Genomic DNA, 18,843 nt, shown 5'->3' on the forward strand with positions numbered 1-18,843 from the left:
AGGTAGCAGAAGAAATACCAATATATCTAAAATTAAGTTCCTTTTTAAAGCTTTTGACTAGATTTTTAATTTAATAATTATTAAATTTTATTTCTGATTTTCATTGTTTATCACATTACAAAAAATTCCACATGGTGTTGGAAAAGATCCAGTTTTTTCTGTTTTTATTTTGAAAATACCTTTAAGGTTAGCGTTTTAGTTATTTTACATGAGAACATGGCAAAATGTTTAATTTATAGATAGACCCATTGCAAGCCACAAAATTTAATTCAGTTAAGCAGGCTTGCAGTGTCCTTGTGGAAGTTTCTATTTGCTGGGAAACCCATCCAAACCTTACACTTCTGCGTAACTACAAAGAAGTTTTATGGAAGATACTAGAGGCTTGGTGCATGAAAATTCATGCACTGGAGGGGCGGGTCCCTCAGCCCCGCCTGCCCCCTCTAACAGTCCAGGAGCCCTCAGGGGCGGGAGGTGACCTGGCGATCAGGGGAAGGTGACGCCTCATCACATCTCTGCTGTTGCCACTTCTGGCAGTGCAAGCCTCGGTCGGCCTTAGTTACCTGAGCCTCAGGCAGCCCTGGGCGTCTGGGCAGCTGCTATCCGAGGCTTGCCTGCGCCTCGGGCCGGCCCTGGGTGGCTGGGGAGCTGAGGGGACTACGGGACTTTGGAGGTAGGCGCGCGGCCCTGGCGGGGCTGAGGGGACTGGGTGCTGCCATCTTGTGGCTGTGGGTGCCGCCATCTTTGAGGGCATGGCAGTCAATTAGCATATTCCCTCCTTATTGGCTGTTGGCGCTGCCATATTTGAGGGTGGGGCAGTCAATTAGCATATTTCCTCCTTATTGGCTGTGGGCGCTGCCATCTTTGAAGGCGGGGCAGTCAATTAGCATATTCCCTCCTTATTAGCTGTGGGCTCCGCCATCTTTGCAATGGTGTGAGGGTCAATTAGCATATTGCCTCTTTATTAGATAGTATGTGCTCTATAACTTAAAATATACTTAATATATTCTGGAAAATGTAGCTTCAAAATAAGTTTATTATTGAATTATAAATTCTTCCCCCCCCCTATTTTTCTTTATTGATTAAGGTATTACATATGTGTTCTTATCCCCACATTGTGCATCCTGCCCCCCCCCCCCCCCCCCCCCGCTCATGCCCTCACCTCCCCTAGTGTCTGTGTCCATTGGTTATGTTTATATGCATGCATACAAGTACTTTGGTTGATCTCTCCCCTTTCCCCCCAGCTTCCCCGCTTCTCTCTGAGGTTTGATGGTCTGATTGATGCTTCTCTGTCTCTGGACCTGTTTCTATTCATCAGTTTATGTTGTTTATTATATTCCACAAATGAGTGAGATCATGTGATATTTATCTTTCTCCAACTGACTTATTTCACTTAGCATAATGCTCTCCAGATCCATCCATGCTGTTGCAAATGGTAGGAATACAGCAGCGTAGTATTCCATTGTGTAAATGTACCACAGTTTTATAATCCACTCATCTGCTGATGGGCACTTAGGCTGTTTCCAAATCTTAGCTATTGTAAATTGTGCCGATATGAACATAGGGGTGCATATATCCTTTCTGATTGGTGTTTCTAGTTTCTTGGGATATATTCCTAGAAGTGGGATCACTGGGTCAAATGGGAGTTCCATTTTTAGTTTCTTGAGGAAACTCGATACTGTTCTCCACAGTGGCTGCACCAGTCTGCATTCCCATCAGCAGTGCACAAGGGTTCCTTTTTCTCTGCATCCTCGCCAGCACTTGCCATTTTTTGATAGTCATTCTGACAGGTGTGAGATGGTACCTCATTGTCGTTTTGATTTGCATCTCTCAGGTGATTAGTGACTTTGAGCATGTTTTCATATATCTCTTGGCCTTCTGTATGTCCTCTCTCGAAAAGTATCTATTTAGGTATGTTGCCCATTTTTTTGGATTGGATTGTTTACCTTCCTTTTGTTAAGTTGTATGAGTTCCCTGTAAATGTCGCTAATTAAACTTTCATCGGAGATAACATTGGCAAATATGTCCTCCCATGCAGTGGGCTTTCTTGTTGTTTTGTTGATGGTTTCTTTTGCTGTGCAGAAGCTTTTTATTTTGATGTAGTCCCATTTGTTTATTTTCTCCTTAGTTTCCATTGCCCTAGGAGCTGTGAAGAAATTCCTTTGGCATATGTCTGAGATTTTGCTGCCTGTGGATTCCTCTAAGATTTTTATTGTATCCCGTCTTACATTTAAGTCCTTTATCCATTTTTAGTTTATTTTTGTGAATGGTATAAGTTGATGGTCTAGTTTCATTTTTTTTTGCATGTATCTGTCCAATTTTCCCAACACCATTTATTGAAGAAACTGTCTTGACTCCATTATATGCTCTTGCCTCCTTTGTCAAATATTAATTGAGCATAGTGGTTTGAGTTGATTTCTGGGTTCTCTATCCTATTCTATTGGTCTGTTTGTTTGTTCTTGTGCAAACACATAGGCAGTTTTGAGAACAGTGGCTTTGTAATGTAGCTTGATATTAGGTATTGAGATCCCTCCTATTTTTTTCTTCTTTCTCAGGATTGCTGTGGCTATTCGGGGTCTTTTTTTATTCCAGACTAGAGGCCTGGTGCATGAAATTCGTGCACGGGGTGTGTGTGTCCCTCAGCCCAGCCTGCACCCTCTCCAGTCTGGGACCCCTAGGGGATGTCCCACTGCCCGTTTAGGCCCGATCCTGATAGGCAGTCAGACATCCCTCTCACAATCCAGGACTGCTGGCTTCCAACTGCTCGCCTGCCTGCCTTCCTGATTGCCCCTAACTGCTTCTGCCTGCAAGCTTGATCACCCCTAACCACTCCCTGCCAGCCTGATTAATGCCTAACTGCTCCCCTGCCAGCCTGTTTGCCCCTAACTGCCCTCCCCTGCAGGCCTGGTCACCCCTAACTGCCCTCCCCTGCCAGCCTGTTTGCCCCTAACTGCCCTCCCCTGCAGGCCTGGTCCCCCCCAACTGCTCTCCCTGGCAGGCCTGGGTCCCCCCCAACTGCCCTTTCCTGCAGGCCCAGTCGCCCCCAACTTCCCTCCTCTGCCAGCCTGGTCACCCCTAACTGCCCTCCCCTGCAGGCTTGATCGCCCCCAACTGCCCTCCCTTGCAGGCCTGGTCCCTCCCAACTGCCCTCCCCTGCTAGCCATCTTGTGGCGGCCATCTTGTGTCCACATGGGGGGAGCCATCTTTGACCACATGGGGGCAGCCATCTTGTGTGTTGGAGTGATGGTCAATTTGCGTATTACTCTTTTATTAGGTAGGATGAATTTTTGGAGAGTTTGTTCTAGGTCTGTGAAATATGCTGTTGGTATTTTAATGGGGAGTGCAAAGCAATCTACAGATTGCTTTGGGTAATATGGACATTTTAATGATGTTGATTCTTCCAATCCATGAACATGGTATGTTCTTCCATCTGTTTATATCTTTCTCTTTTTTCAGTGTCCTGTAGTTTTCTGAGTACAAGTCTTTTACGTCCTTAGTTAAGTTTATTCCTAGGTATCTTAATTTTTTTGGTGCAATGGTAAATGGGATTGTTTTTTTAAATCTCTCTTTCTGTAACTTCACTATTGGTGTATAAGAATGCCATAGATTTCTGGGCATTAATTTTGTATCCTGCTACATTGCTGAATTCATTTATTAAGTCTAATAATTTTTTGATGGAGTCTTTAGGGTTTTCTATGTACAGTATCATATCATCTGCAAATAATGACAGTTTTACTTCTTCTTTTCCAATTTGGATACCTTTTATTTCTTCTTCCTGTCTAACCACTATGGCTAGCACTATGTCGAACAGGAGTGATGAAAGTGGGCATCTCTGTCTTGTTCCTGTTCTTAGGTAAAATGGTTTTAGTTTTTGCCCATTGAGTATGATGTTGGCTGTAGGTTTGTCATATAAGGCTTTTATTATGTTGAGGTATGATCCCTCTATTCCCACTTTGCTGAGGTTTTTTATCAAGAAAGAGTGTTGGATTTTTGTCAAATGCTTTTTCTGCATCAATTGATTTGACTATGTGATTTTTATCTCTCAATTTGTTTATGTGATGTATCATGTTTATTGATTTGCGAATATTGTACCATCCTTGCATCCCTGGGATAAATCCTACTTGGTCATGGTGTATGATCTTTCTGATGTAATGCTGGCTGGATCTGATTTGCTAGAATTTTGTTGAGGATTTTGGCATCTGTGTTCATGAGGGATATTGGCCTGTAATTCTCTTTCTTTGTGTTGTCTTTATCTGGTTTTGGGATTAGGGTAATGCTAGCTTCATAGAATGAGCTTGGAAGTGTTCATTCCTCTTGAATTTTTTGCAGTAGTCTGAAGAGGATAGGTTTTAGTTCTTCTTTGAATGTTTGGTAAAACTCCCCTGTGAAGCCGTCCTGCCCTGGGCTTTTGTTTCCTAGAAGATTTTTGATTACTGCTTCAATTTCATTGGTAGCTATCGGCCTATTCAGGTTTTTTTATTCTTCCTGATTGAGTTTGGAAGCTTGTATTTTTCTAGGAATATATCCATTTCCTTTAGGTTGTATAGTTCGTTGGAGTAGAGTTGTTCATAGTATTTTTTTATAATCCTTTGTATTTCTGTGAGGTCTGTTGTTATTTCGCCTCTTTCATTTTTGATTTTATTTATTTGGGTCCTCTCTCTTTGCTTCTTGGTGAGCCTGGCTAGAGGTTCATCAATCTTGTTTATCCTTACAAAGAACCAGCTCTTTGTTTCATTGATCTTTTGTATTGTTTTTTTGGTCTCTATGTCATTTATTATTTGTGCTCTTATCTTCATTATCTCCTTCCTTCTGTTCACTCCGTGTTTTTCTTGTTCTCTTTCTAATTCTTTAAGCTGTAGAGTTAGATAATTTATTATCATTTTTTCTTGTTTTTTTGAGGTAGGCCTGTAGAGCTATAAACTTCCCTCTCAGGACTGCTTTCACTGTGTCCCATAGATTTTGGATTGTTGTGTTTTCATTGTCATTTGTTTCCAGGATGTTTTTAATTTCTTCTTTGATCTCTTTGGTAACCCAGTCATTGTTTAATAGCATGCTATTCAGCTTCAAGTGTTTGATTTTTTTGGATTGTTTTTATTGTAGTTTATTTCTAATATTATGTTATTGTGGTCTGAGAAGATGCTTGAGATGATTTCAATCTTCTTGAATTTGGATAGTGACCCAATATGCCTGTGACCCAATATGTGGTCTGTCTTTGAAAATGTCCCATGTGCACTTGAGAAGAACGTATATTCCGTGGTTTTGGGGTGAAATGTTCTAAAGATGTCAATTAAGTCCATCTGATCTAATGAATCATTTAGGATTGCTGTTTCTTTGCTGACTTTTTGTCTAGAAGATTTATCCAGTGATATCAGTGGGGTATTAAAGTCCCCTACTATGATTGTATTGTCGATCTCTTCCTTGATATCTTCCAGGAGTTTTTTTATGTATTTGGGTGCTCCTGCATTGGGTGCATATATGTTTACCAGGGTTATATCCTCTTGTTGTATCGATCCTTTAGTATTATGAAGTGGCCTTCCTTATCTCTTGTTATGGCCTTCACTTTGAGGTCTATTTTGTCAAATATAAGTATTGCTACCCCAGCTTTTTTTCATTTCTATTTGCCTAAAATATATTTTTTCCATCCCTTCACTTTCAGTCTGTCTGAGTCCCTTGCTCTGAGGTGGGTCTCTTGTAGAGAGCATATATATGGGTCATGTTTTTTTTTTTATCCATTCAGCCATTCAATGTCTTTTGATTGGAGCAGTTAGTCCATTTACGTTTAAAGTTATTAATAGGTACTTGTTTGTAGCCATTTTTATTTTTTGTGCCTGTGTTCCTTCTTCCCTTTTTATTTCTTCTTTATACAGCAGTCCCTTTAGCATTTTTTGCATTGCTGCCTTTTTTTTTTGTCAGTGGAGCTCCTTATTTCCCCTTCAATTTTGAATGATAGCCTTGCTGGATAGAGTATTCTTGGATTCAGTCCCTTGCTTTGCATCACTTTGTAAATTTCTTTTCATTCCTTTCTGGCCTGATGTGTTTCTGTTGAGAAATCATTTCATAATCTAATGCGAGATCCTTTATACGTAATTTTCTGTCTCTCTCTTGTAGCCTTTAAGATTCTCTCTTTGTCCTGAACATTTGCCATCATAATTAGGACATGTCTGGGTTTAGGTCTTTTTGGATTCATATTGTTTGGGACTCTCTGTGCTTGTGTGACTGTTTTCTTCCCCAGATCAGGGAAGTTTTCTGACATTACTTCTTCAAATTGGTTTTCTAACCCTTGTTCCTCTTCTTGTCATTCTAGCACCCCTATTATTCGTATGTTGCTTTGTTTCATGTTGTCCCAAAGCTCCCTTAGGCTCTCCTCCTGTCTTTCAACTTTTTTTTCTCCAATTGCAGTTCAGTCTTGGGTAACTTTTGCTGCCCTGTCTTCTAATTTGCTAATTCGATCCTCCACGTCTTCTAGTCGACTGTTGAAACTTTCCATAGTTTTTTTTATTGTAGCTATATTACTCTTTATTTCCGCTTGATTCTTACATAAGTTGTTGATTTTTTTAAATTTAATAAATCTTTATTGTTCAGATTATTACAATTGTTCCTCTTTTTTCCCCCATAGCTCCCCTCAACCCGGTTCCCACCCCACCCTCTGCCCTTACACCCCCCCCCCCGCCCACAAACTGTCCTCATCCATAGGTGTACGATTTTTGTCAGTTTCTTCCCCCACCCCCTACACCCTTTTCACCCCCAAGAATTGTCAGTCCACTCCCGTTCTATGCCCCTGATTCTATTATATTCATCAGTTTATTCTGTTCATCAGATTTTTTTTATTCACTTGATTTTTAGATTCACTTGTTGATAGATATGTATTTGTTGTTCATAATTTTTATCTTTACCTTTTTCTTTTTCTTCCTCTTCTTAAAGAATACCTTTCAGCATTTCATATAATACTGGTTTGGTGGTGATGAACTCCTTTAGCTTTTTCTTATCTGTGAAGCTCTTTATCTGCCCTTCAATTCTGAATGATAGCTTTGCTGGGTACAGTAATCTTGGTTGTAGGTTCTTGCTATTCATCACTTTGAATATTTCTTGCCACTCCCGTCTGGCCTTCATAGTTTCTGTTGAGAAATCTGCTGACAGTCATATGGGTGCTCCCTTGTAGGTAACTAATTGTTTTTCTCTTGCCACTTTTAATATTCTCTCTTTGTCTTTTGCTCTTGGCATTTTAATTATGATGTGTCTTGGTGTGGTCCTCTTTGGATTCCTTTTGTTTGGGGTTCTCTGCGCTTCCTGGACTTGTAAGTCTATTTCTTTCACCAGGTGGGGGAAGTTTTCGGTCATTATTTCTTCAAATAGGTTTTCAGTATCTTGCTCTCTCTCTTCTTCTGGCACCCCCATAATTTGGATGTTGGTACGCTTGAAGTTGTCCCAGAGGCTCCTTACACTATCTTCATATTTTTGGATTCTTTTTGCTTTTTCCTTTTCCGGTTGAGTGTTTTTTGCTTCCCTGTATTTCAAATCTTTGACTTGATTCTTGTGATCCTTTAGTCTGCTGTTAGATCTCTGTATAATATTTTTTTATTTCAGTCATTGTATGCTTAATTTCTAGTTGGTCCTTTTTCATATCCTTGAGGGTCTCACTAAATTTATCGGCCTTTTCTAGAAAATTCTTGAAAACACTTATAACCGTAGTTTTGAACTCTATATCCAGTAGTTTGCTTTCCTCCATTTCTTTCATTTGTGATTTGTTTCTTTATCTCCGCATTTTGGCTGCTTCCCTGAGTTGATAGAGTGGCTTTGTGTGCTACATATACTATAGGGCCCAGTGGCTCAGCCTCCCCAGTTACCTGAGGTAGACACTCTTGGTGCACCCTTTTGTGGGCTGTGTGCACAGTCTTGTTGTAATTAAACCTTGATTGTTGTTGGTATCACTGGGAGGAATTGACCTCCAGGCCAATTGGCTGTGAGGATCAGCTGTGTCTATGCTGGGAGAACTTCTGTGTTGGAGACACCCTTATCAGACAAGACTTGCAAAATTGCAAAAGCCTCTGTGCTCAGCTTGGATGGGGTGGAGTCTCAGGGCGAAGCAGACAGCATTGGTTTCCTGTCAACCCTGCCCTAATAGGCCCCTGTGTCTCAGTGTCCCATGGTAATTGCTGCAAGCACCTCTGAGAGAAAGCCGCCCTCGAGTTCGGCCTGCTGCCAGACAGTCCAGTTTCTCCCCGAATGAGTCTGGGTCCCCAGAGTCTCGCCCGGAACTGGAGTTCAGTGTAGTCGGGAGCTTTTGTCTCCCTCCTGCTTGAGAAAGCCAGCCGCATACTCAGTTGCCTGCCCTCTCCGCACGTGCACCTCAGTACCTCTGCCTTCCGCAGCTGCTCTGAGTCTCAGTGTGCTTTTCTCTTTCCTGACAGTCCAGTTTCACCCCGTATGAGTCTGGGTCTCCAGAGTCTCGCCCGGATCTGAAGTTCAGAGCAGTCGGGAGCTTTTGTCTCCCTCCCACTTGAGAAAGCCAGCCGCACACTCAGTTGCCCGTCTTCTCTGCGCGCGCGTCTCAGTACCTCTGCCTCCTGCAGCTCCTCTGAGTCTCAGTGTGCTTTTCTCTTTCCTTCTAGTTGTAGAATTTCCACTCAGCCAGCCTTCCTGTGGTTCTGGATAATGTTCGTTTTGTCTTTTAGTTGTAGTTTTGAAATTGTTGTGCGAGGCAGCAGTTTAGGTATTTACCTTTGCCACCATCTTGGTTTCCATAATTTGTTGATTTTTTTCATCCATCTTGGTTTTTTGAACTATATGACCCTTTTCTGAATTCTTTTTCTGACACATTGCATGCCTTTGTTTCACTTAGCTTTTCTCGTTATTCTTTTTTTTCTTTTTGGGGTTGTTTTTTTTTTGTCTCCCCATTTTTGCTCTCACTGAAAGATCTAGGTGTCAAGTCATGCAGGGGCTGCTCCTCCAGCAGCAGTGGCTACTCGGGTGGTGGCTGCTCCTTGGGCAGTCATGGCTGCAGCTGCTCCTCTGTTGGTGGTGGCTCCTCGAATGGGCACTGCTCATGCGGCTACTCACAGCAGTGGTGGCTCCTCCGGCTGGTGGGGGCTACTTGCGCCGCTGCTTCTCCTTGGGCGGGCGGCTGCAAGCTGCTCACACAGCTGCTGCTCCTTGGAAAGGGGTGGGCTGCTCATGGGGCTGCTGCCCCTGCAAGGCTGCTGCTCCTTGGATGGGTCGGGCTGCTCTCAGGGCTGCTGCTCCTTGGACAGGGGCGGGCTGCTTGCCGCAGCTGCTGCTCCTCAGTCGGGGGCAGGCTGCTTGCGCAGCTGTTGCTTGTGCGGTCACGGTCCCCTGGGCTAAAGCATCGGGCTGGCTGGAGGGGAGGGCACTTTGAAACTCACAGGAGCCTGTGGTCGGGATAGCTGGTGTCTTGATATCTGTCGGACTGCAGCCAAAGCACCAGGTTCCTGGCAGGGGTGGCTCTAAGAGTGTCCCGGGTGGTGTCTGAGGGCTCTCTGGAGAGAGGTGAGGCTGGGCTCCCAGTCATAGCAGCTCTCCCCTTCAAGATGGCACAGCCTCTGTGGTAGATCCAGCCACCCCGGGACCGTTTGCAATGGTAGCAGAGGCTGCCTGGCTAGGCAAGCCCGGTCTGCCAGCTCCTGAAGGTCCTGTGGTATCTAACTGTCCCTCATACACATACACACGCACACACCACACGTCCACACAGTCCCCTTTCACTCCCTCACTTATGCTCTCTCCCTTACTGCTGTCCTCCTGGCCGCCATCTTCCTGCCTCTGTAGTTGGGTCTGGAGTGTTATTGACCCGTTCATGGGTGTCTCCCCTTTCCGGGTGTTTGGTTATGTGGCTCGCTCTCAAACAGGACAAAATGCAACTCAATAAGACATGACACAAAGCGAACAAAACACAAATATACTCACGACACCGATAACCCCAAAATAAGAGACTACCAGAGAAAAGATAATTAGGGGAGAGAAAAGATATATATGGGGAGAAAACACCACAGAACAAACAGATAAACCAATAAATGCAAACAACAAACACCCAGAAAAGAGGGTAGGGGCAGAATCTGTAGAAGCTGAGCTTATATACAGAAAGTAAGGTTAAGGAATTGGATGAATATGGAGAGGACCTCGTTTCAGGATAGAGGAGATAGAAAGAGGATGAGTGGATAAGAATAAAAAGAAAGAGATTAAAAAATAATAAAAAATTTAAAAAATAGGATAAAATAATAAAAAATAGAATGATGAAAAAATGATGCAAAAAGAAACAAATGAAAACAAAATAAAGAAAAAAGTGAAAAAGAGATAAAATAATAAAATAATAAAAGTGAAGTGTCATTCTTTTTGGCCTAGTTTTAATGCCCATGGGGGCTGGTTTAAGATCCCACTCTTCTGTACTGTCTGCCACTTCTCAGTTTCCTATTAGGTAGTCAGCACCATGTTGAAGTTCCAAGCGGACCACCACTCCTCTGTTTGTGTCTATCTACACCACCTTAACTGCCAGCAGGTGGGACCAATTTGCCCACTTAGCCTTTCTGCCTGCTGTCAGTCTTAATCTCTCAAGCAGCTGTTTCTGACAGGGCTATAGTTAGGGAGGTTGCCATATTGCTTTCTGGACTGAAAGGCCTTTCCTCAGCCCAGTCCCTGAGGACTCCCAGGGACTTTTCAGATTTTTTTTTTGTATCCTTTGTACCACTCAGGGTGTAGTCTGGGTATGGCTGTATTGGTTGTCTTGGAGACTGCAGGGAGGGGCTATCTCTTCAGAAGAAAATGGCTGCTTAGGTCCGGAGTATTCGGTATGTCCCAGTGCCAGACTCCTGGCCACCTCTCCGTGACCTGCTCTTCTCCCCAGACACCACAAGTCCGCACCTCCACCTGTACCTCTGCCACGGGTGAGTGTTTGTATTTGAAAGGTCCTGGGTTTAGCAAATAAAAGAAAAGACCAAAAAGAGGGGAAAGAGCTGCACCACTGTAAGTTTCTCTCCCCCAGCACCACGAGGCTTGGGCAGTTGTTTAGGCTGCCCCCTCCAGGCTCAGCCTCTCGTGGCTGTGGGCTTAGGTCTAGAATCCCCTCCTGCCAGCAGCCCTGTGGACTTCCTTTCCACAGTCAGATGTTACGACTGTTCCCAAAAGGACGCGGCAGCCATGCGACTTCCTTCTGACCCTCTGGGCTCAGAGGTCACACAACTCTCTCCAGCCCAGATCCCCGATTTTACCATTCTCCAGGCATCCTCTGCTCTTCCCGGCTGCAAATTGTCTCACCAGCTGTGCCCAGTTTGCCAATTCTGGGTCCATGGTATTCAATTTAGTTGCTCCTTCTATCTGCTCCAGGATAAGGCTCGGGACATGTCTGCCTATTCAGCCACCATTTTGTCTCTCTTCTGAATTATAAATTCTTATTGACTAAAGATATGTAATTAGAACATTTATTTAGGAAGCATTTTAAAAAATTTGGCACACACTGGATTATGTAATGATTGATTGATTTATTCATTAAAGAAATGGTTTTTCATCACCTATTACATGCCAGACACAAGACAGAATACTGGAAATATAGCCATGAACAAAGCTTTCTTGGAGTCTCTAAAATGCACTAGAACTGAGAAGATTGGTTTTAAATTACCATTGGGTCCTCTGCTTTTTCAGGATTTGGAGTTAAAGTGGTAATATCTTCTTACATAATTTTATTCTTTTTAAAATAAAATTTCCAACTAAAACGTCCTTCTGTCTGTATTCAAAGAGGGGACTACTAATGTATCTGTTATTAATGTAGAAATCCAGTTTGATTCCCTCTTCTGAATGTGGACAGTAATTTATACAGTGGGAAATTTTGGCTCATTGAATAATTCATAATTACTAAATGGATCTTTTGGTCCATGCCAGTGTTGCTCAGTGGTTGAGAATACACCCTGGAACTGAACAATCTTGGATTTAATTCCCAGTCAAGGCCATGTACTTGGGTTTCAGGTTTGATCCCCAGCCTGGATGGGGCACATGAAAGAGACTACCAATTGTTGTGTCTCTTCCTTCCACTCTCTCTAAAAATGGAAATTATGTCCTTAAGTGAGGATTAACAAAAAAATAAATAAATAAACTGGATCTTTTGTACATTTGTTGATTTTTGTAATTAAAAAAATGTAAATTATTTTACTGGCTAAATTGTTGCAAATTTGGGCAATTTCAGTTATTAGTGTGTGTGTGTGTGTGTGTGTGTGTGTGTGTGTGTGTGTGTGTGTGTATGTATATATATATTTAATTCTCACCCAAGGATACTTTTTTCATTAGTTTAGAGAGAATGGAAGGGTGGGAGGGACGAGGAGGGAGAAAGAGAATCAAAGTGAGAGAGACACATCGATTCCAGCAGGTGCCCCTACTGGGGTCAGGGATGACCCTGCACCCAAGTACATGCCCTTAACCAGGAATAGAACCCGTGACCCTTTGATGCCTGGGCTGGCACTCTAACCACTGGGAATCACCGGCCAGGGCAGGACATAAATATTTTTAACCATTACTCATGCAATGAAATTCTGCTATTAGCAGTATTTGGAGTTAAAGTGGTAATATCACTTTAACTGTATAATAATCAGTGTTACAAAATATATCATTTGTGATCTATAGTAATTTTTCTAAAAGTGTTGCTGTAGTTAATGACATTTAGATGCTTGTTAAGCAGATGTAATACAGAAATATCATTATAGGACTAAGAATATATTTGAACCTTGATATCTTATAGGTTTTGATATAGAAAATTTTCAGTTACATTGAAATTTGAGGATGCTGTGTTGTTATTTGCTCTTTCTTATGTAAAGATTTACTAGGTGTACCAGTTAATAATGTGGATTTTTTTCAATAGATGGACTTACACATATGTTGATATATATGTGATTTGATTTGTATGCTATTTTGTTGTATTGACAGCAGGCTTCAGGCTTCAAAACTTCGTGTTAAATTTGCTGAAGGTGTTAACATCATAGGTATTTTTATGCTTAAAAATGTCAAATTTTGTGCCAAAAAAAGAGCATTTGCGGGAAGTTATAATTCATTACTTTATTTTGAAGAAAAGTGCTGCTGAATACTTCGGGAAGCTTATGGTGAACATGCTCCATCTCAAGATACTTGTGAATGCTGGCTTAAACGCTTTAAAAGTGATGATTTCGATGTGAAAGGCAAAGAATGTCCAGGTCAACCAAAAAAGTTTGAAGACCAACAATTACAAGCATTATTGGATGAAGATGCATGTCAAACTCAAAAACAACTTGCAGAAAGATTATACGTTGCTCAGCAAACAATTTCCGATCATTTACAAGCAATGGGAAAGATTTTAAAGGAAGGAAAATGGGTGTCACATCAACTGAACGAAAGACAAATGGAAAGCCAAAAAGTCATCAGTAAAATATTGCTTCAGCGGCATGAAAGAGAGCCTTTTTTGCATTGAATTGTGACTGGCGATGAAAAGTAGATTTATTTTGAGAATCCCAAATGCACAAAATCATGGTTGATCCAGGTCAACCATCAACATCAACTGCAAGGCCAAATTGCTTTGGAAAGAAGACAATGCTCTGTATTTGGTGGGATCAGGAAGGTGTGGTATTATGAGCTTCTAAAACCAGGTGAAACCGCTAATACTGATCACTATCGACCACAAATAATCAATTTGAACCACACTTTGATCATGAAACAACCAGAATGGGCCAGAAGACATGGCAAAGTAATCTTGCTTCATGATAATGCACCATCACACACTTCAAAACCAGTTAAAGACATGTTAAAAGATCTTGCCTGGGAAGTATTAACCCACCTGCCATATTCACCAGACCTTGCTCCTTCAGATTACATTCAGTTCCAATCGATGGCACACACACTTTCTGAGCAGCACTTCAAAACATGTGAAGAAGTGGAAAATTGGGTCTCTGAATCATCTGCCTCAAAACAAGAAAAGTTCTATTGGACGGTATCCACAAATTACCTGAAAGATGGGGTAAATGCGTAGCTAGCGATAGACATTACTTTGAATAAAGCACTTTTGATGTTTCTCTTGAAATTATCGTGTTTTCTTTGATTACAAAATCCGCATTCTTAACTGGTACACCTAGTATGTAGAAACTCTTTTCACCATTGTTAACATTTTTTCTTGCTACTTATTACCACCATTACTCTATTACCACCATAACTATAAAACCTGAGAACACTAAAAAAATTCTTTAGTACTCTGTACCTGATTCAGTGCTAAGTATATATTGCATATATTATTTAATCCCTCCTTCCCCCCAAAACACCACCTCTATGAGATCAGTAATCTTTTCCCAATTTATTAGATAAGGAAACTGAGGCATAGAAAGTCTTCGAGAACTTTCTCCAAGTCATACAGCAAGTTATAAAACAGTAGAGTTGAGATTCAGCCCAGGTCTCATCTGACCCAAAAGCTATGTATGCTTTTTAATGTATTTGATGGAGAATTTATAGAACCTCAGATAGATCACTCGGCACATCAGTGCTAATTTTATAGTGTGATAGATGTAAAACTGTGGGCAATTGAGTTGTAAGTTTTTCAAGTCAGGACCTACCAGAGTAAGTGATTTTAGGATAAAAATTTATGAAACTAGCTTGTTTCCTTGTCATAAGTCTTTTTTTTTCTTTTTTTTTTTTTAAAGAAAAGGTAGGAAACATTCAGTTAATTATATATTCCTGTTTATTGTGCTTTCATTGATCTGAGGTCTTCTTGGGAATCCATTTAAGTGATTTTTATTATTGGAAGTATCAAAGGTATGTAACAAAGTCTTTGATCCTAATATAATCTATAATTTAAATCTTCAAAATATTATAGTAAGAAAGCACCCACATTGTATGCTCTGGGGTGAAGCCAAACACCATACTTTCTGCTATTTGATGAAACTAGTATAACTGTACAGTTTATTTACATATAAGTTTCTCTGATAAAAGCAGCACGGAGGTCCATTGTAGGTCCATACAATTTCTCTAGAAGATTTGAATTAATGTACAAGTTGAGATGTGCCAAAGGAGGAAGTATTGGAGTTGTTCCAATTTATTTATGTAAGACCACTAGAGGCCCGATGCATGAAATTCGTGCATGGGTTGGGTCCCTAGGCCTGGCCGGCAATCAGGGCGGATTTGTGGGGCTACTGGCAGGGCAATTAGGGGGCCCCCACTGGCACCCACCTTGGCTGGCCTGGGACCACCCGCTCACCAGCTCCGCCCCCCGCCACCACCAGTGGTTGCCTCCCTCTGCAGGGAGATTGGCGGGATGATTGGGGGGCCCCCACATGCATCTGCCTTGGCTGGCCTGGGGCCTGCAGGCTGGGGGCAGCTCCTGCATTGAGCGTCTGCCCCCTGGTGGTCAGTGCATGTCAGAGCGACAGGTCATTCCACCGGTCATTGTGTTGTTTGGTTGATTGTGTATTAGTCTTTTATTATATAGGACTAGGGGCCCAGTGCACGAATTTGTGGACCTTGAAAGGCACTGTGGGCTGCGAAGCTGCATTAGGCACAGGGGTTGGTCTCGGCCCATCCTCCACACCCCCACCAACCCTCTCCCACCATGGCCCCCAGTCCTCTTTCTGCTGGCAGCCCCACTCCTGCCTCCGCCACTCTCACTCGCTGATGGCGTTGGCTCCGCTCGCACCCACTGATGGCGTGGAGTGATTGGGGCCAGCACCAGCAGCAGGTGCCAGCGGGGCTGTCCTGTCAGTGGGTGCGAGCAGCGGCTGCTGCCCCGATTGCCCCTCAGGAGCAGGGGGAGGTGGAGAAGCCCTCAGGGGCAATCAGGACCAGCAACCGCGACTCACACCCACTGATGGCACCAAGTGATTGGGACTGGTACTGGGCGCAGGTGTGAGCGCCTGGTGGGACCACAGTGCGCAGGAGCAAAGAATTTTTAGTAACCAGCAGAGGCTCACCCCGCTCACCTGCTTCACCATCTCGCTGTGGCCAACGCCCTCCATGTTCCACACATGCCCCCTGGTGGTCAACACATATCATAGCAATCAGTTGTTCCGGTTGTTCTGCCGTTCAGTCTATTTGCATATTAACCTTTTATTATATAGGATAAGTACTTTTTCAGAAAGTGGCATTTTGGTTATTTATTATTTCAGTAGATTTCTTTCGCCACTCTGAATTACTGTATGTGATTATTATGATACATACTTTTTTAAAAAAATGTTTTTATTGACTTTAGAGAGGAAGGGAAAGGGCTAGAGAGATAGAAATATTGATAAGAGAGAGACCTCGGTCAGCTGCCTCCTGTAACCCAGGCATGTTCCCTGACCAGGAATCGAACCAGGGACCTATTGGTTCATGGGTTGATGCTCAACCACTGAGCCACACTGTCTAGGCAAGGATACATGCTATTAAAATGAATTGTTAACATTTATTTTAAATATCTTTATAAGGTTAATAATGCAGAGGCCATTATTATGATATCTATTCTCAAAGCAGTCAAGAATATAAAAAACAATTAGAGCAAGGATGAATAGGTGAATCTTGTAGAACATCTTAATCCTGAAAGTTTTGTTTAAGGATTTGTTTAGACAAATCTTTGTGTATATTTCATGTACCTGTGATTATGTAGTATTGATATTAGTATTAAAATTCATATCTGCCTTTTTAAAATTATAGTTATCAGACTTTGAAAGTAGTTAAAGAATGCATAAAAATGAAGCTACTTAGTTAAGACAGTATGTGGGGTCAAATAGAACCTCACATGTAAGTTATTATGCTGAAATTAGAGTCTTATTTTGATGCCCAAACATCATATTGACTTCTCACCATAATTCTTTGTTGGAATTTGTTGAAGACTATTCGTTCATACCTGAATGTAACACATACCTGAGTGTAACCGCTAGTGTGCCTTAAAAAGAAATCTGATTATCATAAAAAATAACAACCAAGCAATAGTAAAATTATGGGTAGATTTATATCCTTCTCTGTTAGTACTTTTTAAGACTTACTGAAAACTTAGACATATTAAAAAATAGAAGAAATTATATGACGAGAGATGTATGAAGGTAGATAAATTGTGTATTGCACATGAGTTACAAACTCATAGCCAACTTTTTTTCTCTATGTCCCTTCCCCTACTCCTGTATTGGAAACAAATTCAAAACATCATTTCCTTTCTTCCATAAATATTTCATGATATATCTTTGAAAGAAAAATATTTTTAAAAACATAACTCTAATATCATTTATACTTTCAAATATCTAGTGAGTGTTCAGATTTTCCTGTTTGTCTCAAAATTCATTTTTATAGTTTTTCTTGAAAAAAGGATCCTCATATTATCTATGCATTGCAGTTGGTTGATATATTCCAAGTGTCTTGATTTATAGTTCTCCATTCTTCTTGTATTCTTCCTTTCAAAATATTTATTGAAGAAATTGAGTTAGTTGTCTTTTAGAGCCTTCTCAGAGTCTGGGTTTTGCCGACTACATCCTCATGTTCAGCGTGTTTTTCTTTTGCCTATAATTTTTATAAACTGGTAGTGAAATTTAAAGTCTTGACCAGATGTGAGTTTTACTTTTTGTCAAGAGCACCTAATAGGTAGTGGTGTATATGTCAGTCACGATGCATATATCTGGTTGTCTCTCTTTTTGTGATATTAGCAGCAATTTGATGTTCATTGCCTAGACTTATCTATTATGGTTTCCAAATCATGATATTCTAATTCTATACTTCTTTATTCATTTACTAACTGGAATATTTCCTTAAATCAGTGTTTCTACCTAACAATTATTTGATAACTCTGAAGGACATTTCTTATAAGTGTAGGCAGAATAAATTCTAGATTCTTTCCCCTTATTTAGAACTTTTAAAAAACAGTGATTTGAAAATCCAGCATCTTCCAAAGGTGACTGATGAGTTTTTAAAAATATTTTTATAAACACATGAATTTATATATATTTGAAGTGTTTAAGTTTTTAGCTGTTTTTATTTTTATCAATGTTCAAATTGTCCTATCTTTTGTAGGAACCTCCTCCAATTCATTATTGAGACATGATTCCATGAGTAGTCATTGATTGTTTTCTTACTTTGTGTTATGACAAGATACTCCTACATATTTTCTGCCCCAGACTTGTAAGCTGCCATTTTTCTAAAGAGCTCTAGTTTCTCTTAGTAGGAAATGGTATTTTAAAATTATAATCTAGGTACCAGAGGTAATTTGTAGTGGAAAGAGCTAGAGAATAATTTTACCTTTATAAAAAAATATGAGTTTATATTGGTAGTTTCAATTAAATTCAGGACTATAGAGTTTTTACTTCTTCAGTCTTACTCATACATCCTTTTGAACAGGCTGAAAACTGTAGTTCCTAATGATGTCAACATAATTTCTCATTTGTTTTATCCTACAATATAAATAGAATGCTCTCAGAACTAACAATATGATTACTTTTGTAATGTAGGATTTCTTTTCCTTAAGCTGTATCCTTTGTGGATGAATGGGTAAATTACTATGTTTTAAAGTCAGTTGAAATAATTCTCTTTGGACCTGAGGGATATTGCACAGTACCTCAAACTGATGATGACAGAGATTGAATTGAGTAAATCTGTCCTGATAGTCCTTGAGATATTTATATGTACCCAGAGCAGGACCTGGCACATAGTAGGTGCTTGTATTTGTTGAATAAATGAGTAGCTTGGGAGCTACTGGCATTGATACTCAATCAGGGGTGGGGAATGTCCAGCCCATGGGCCATATAAGACCCGCAAAATCATTTGGTATAGCCCTGCAAGGCATTAGAAATGAGTTAATTAAATGTTTGACCAAATATAGCAGGCTAATTTTTAAGTTGATACTTTTGTATGGCCCAAGAATGATATAAATACCCAAATGGC

At 41.0% G+C, this 18,843-nt stretch overlaps 1 protein-coding gene across 4 annotated transcripts in view; it reads left to right on the forward strand.

Annotated features, from left to right (window-relative positions):
* The window catches only part of VPS54 (VPS54 subunit of GARP complex), a 126,627-nt gene that overhangs the window by 53,353 nt on the left and 54,431 nt on the right, over nt 1–18,843 (forward strand). The window lies entirely within an intron of this gene.

The sequence above is a fragment of the Plecotus auritus genome (assembly GCF_963455305.1).
Source record: "Plecotus auritus genome assembly, chromosome: 8".
NCBI lineage: Eukaryota > Metazoa > Chordata > Mammalia > Chiroptera > Vespertilionidae > Plecotus > Plecotus auritus.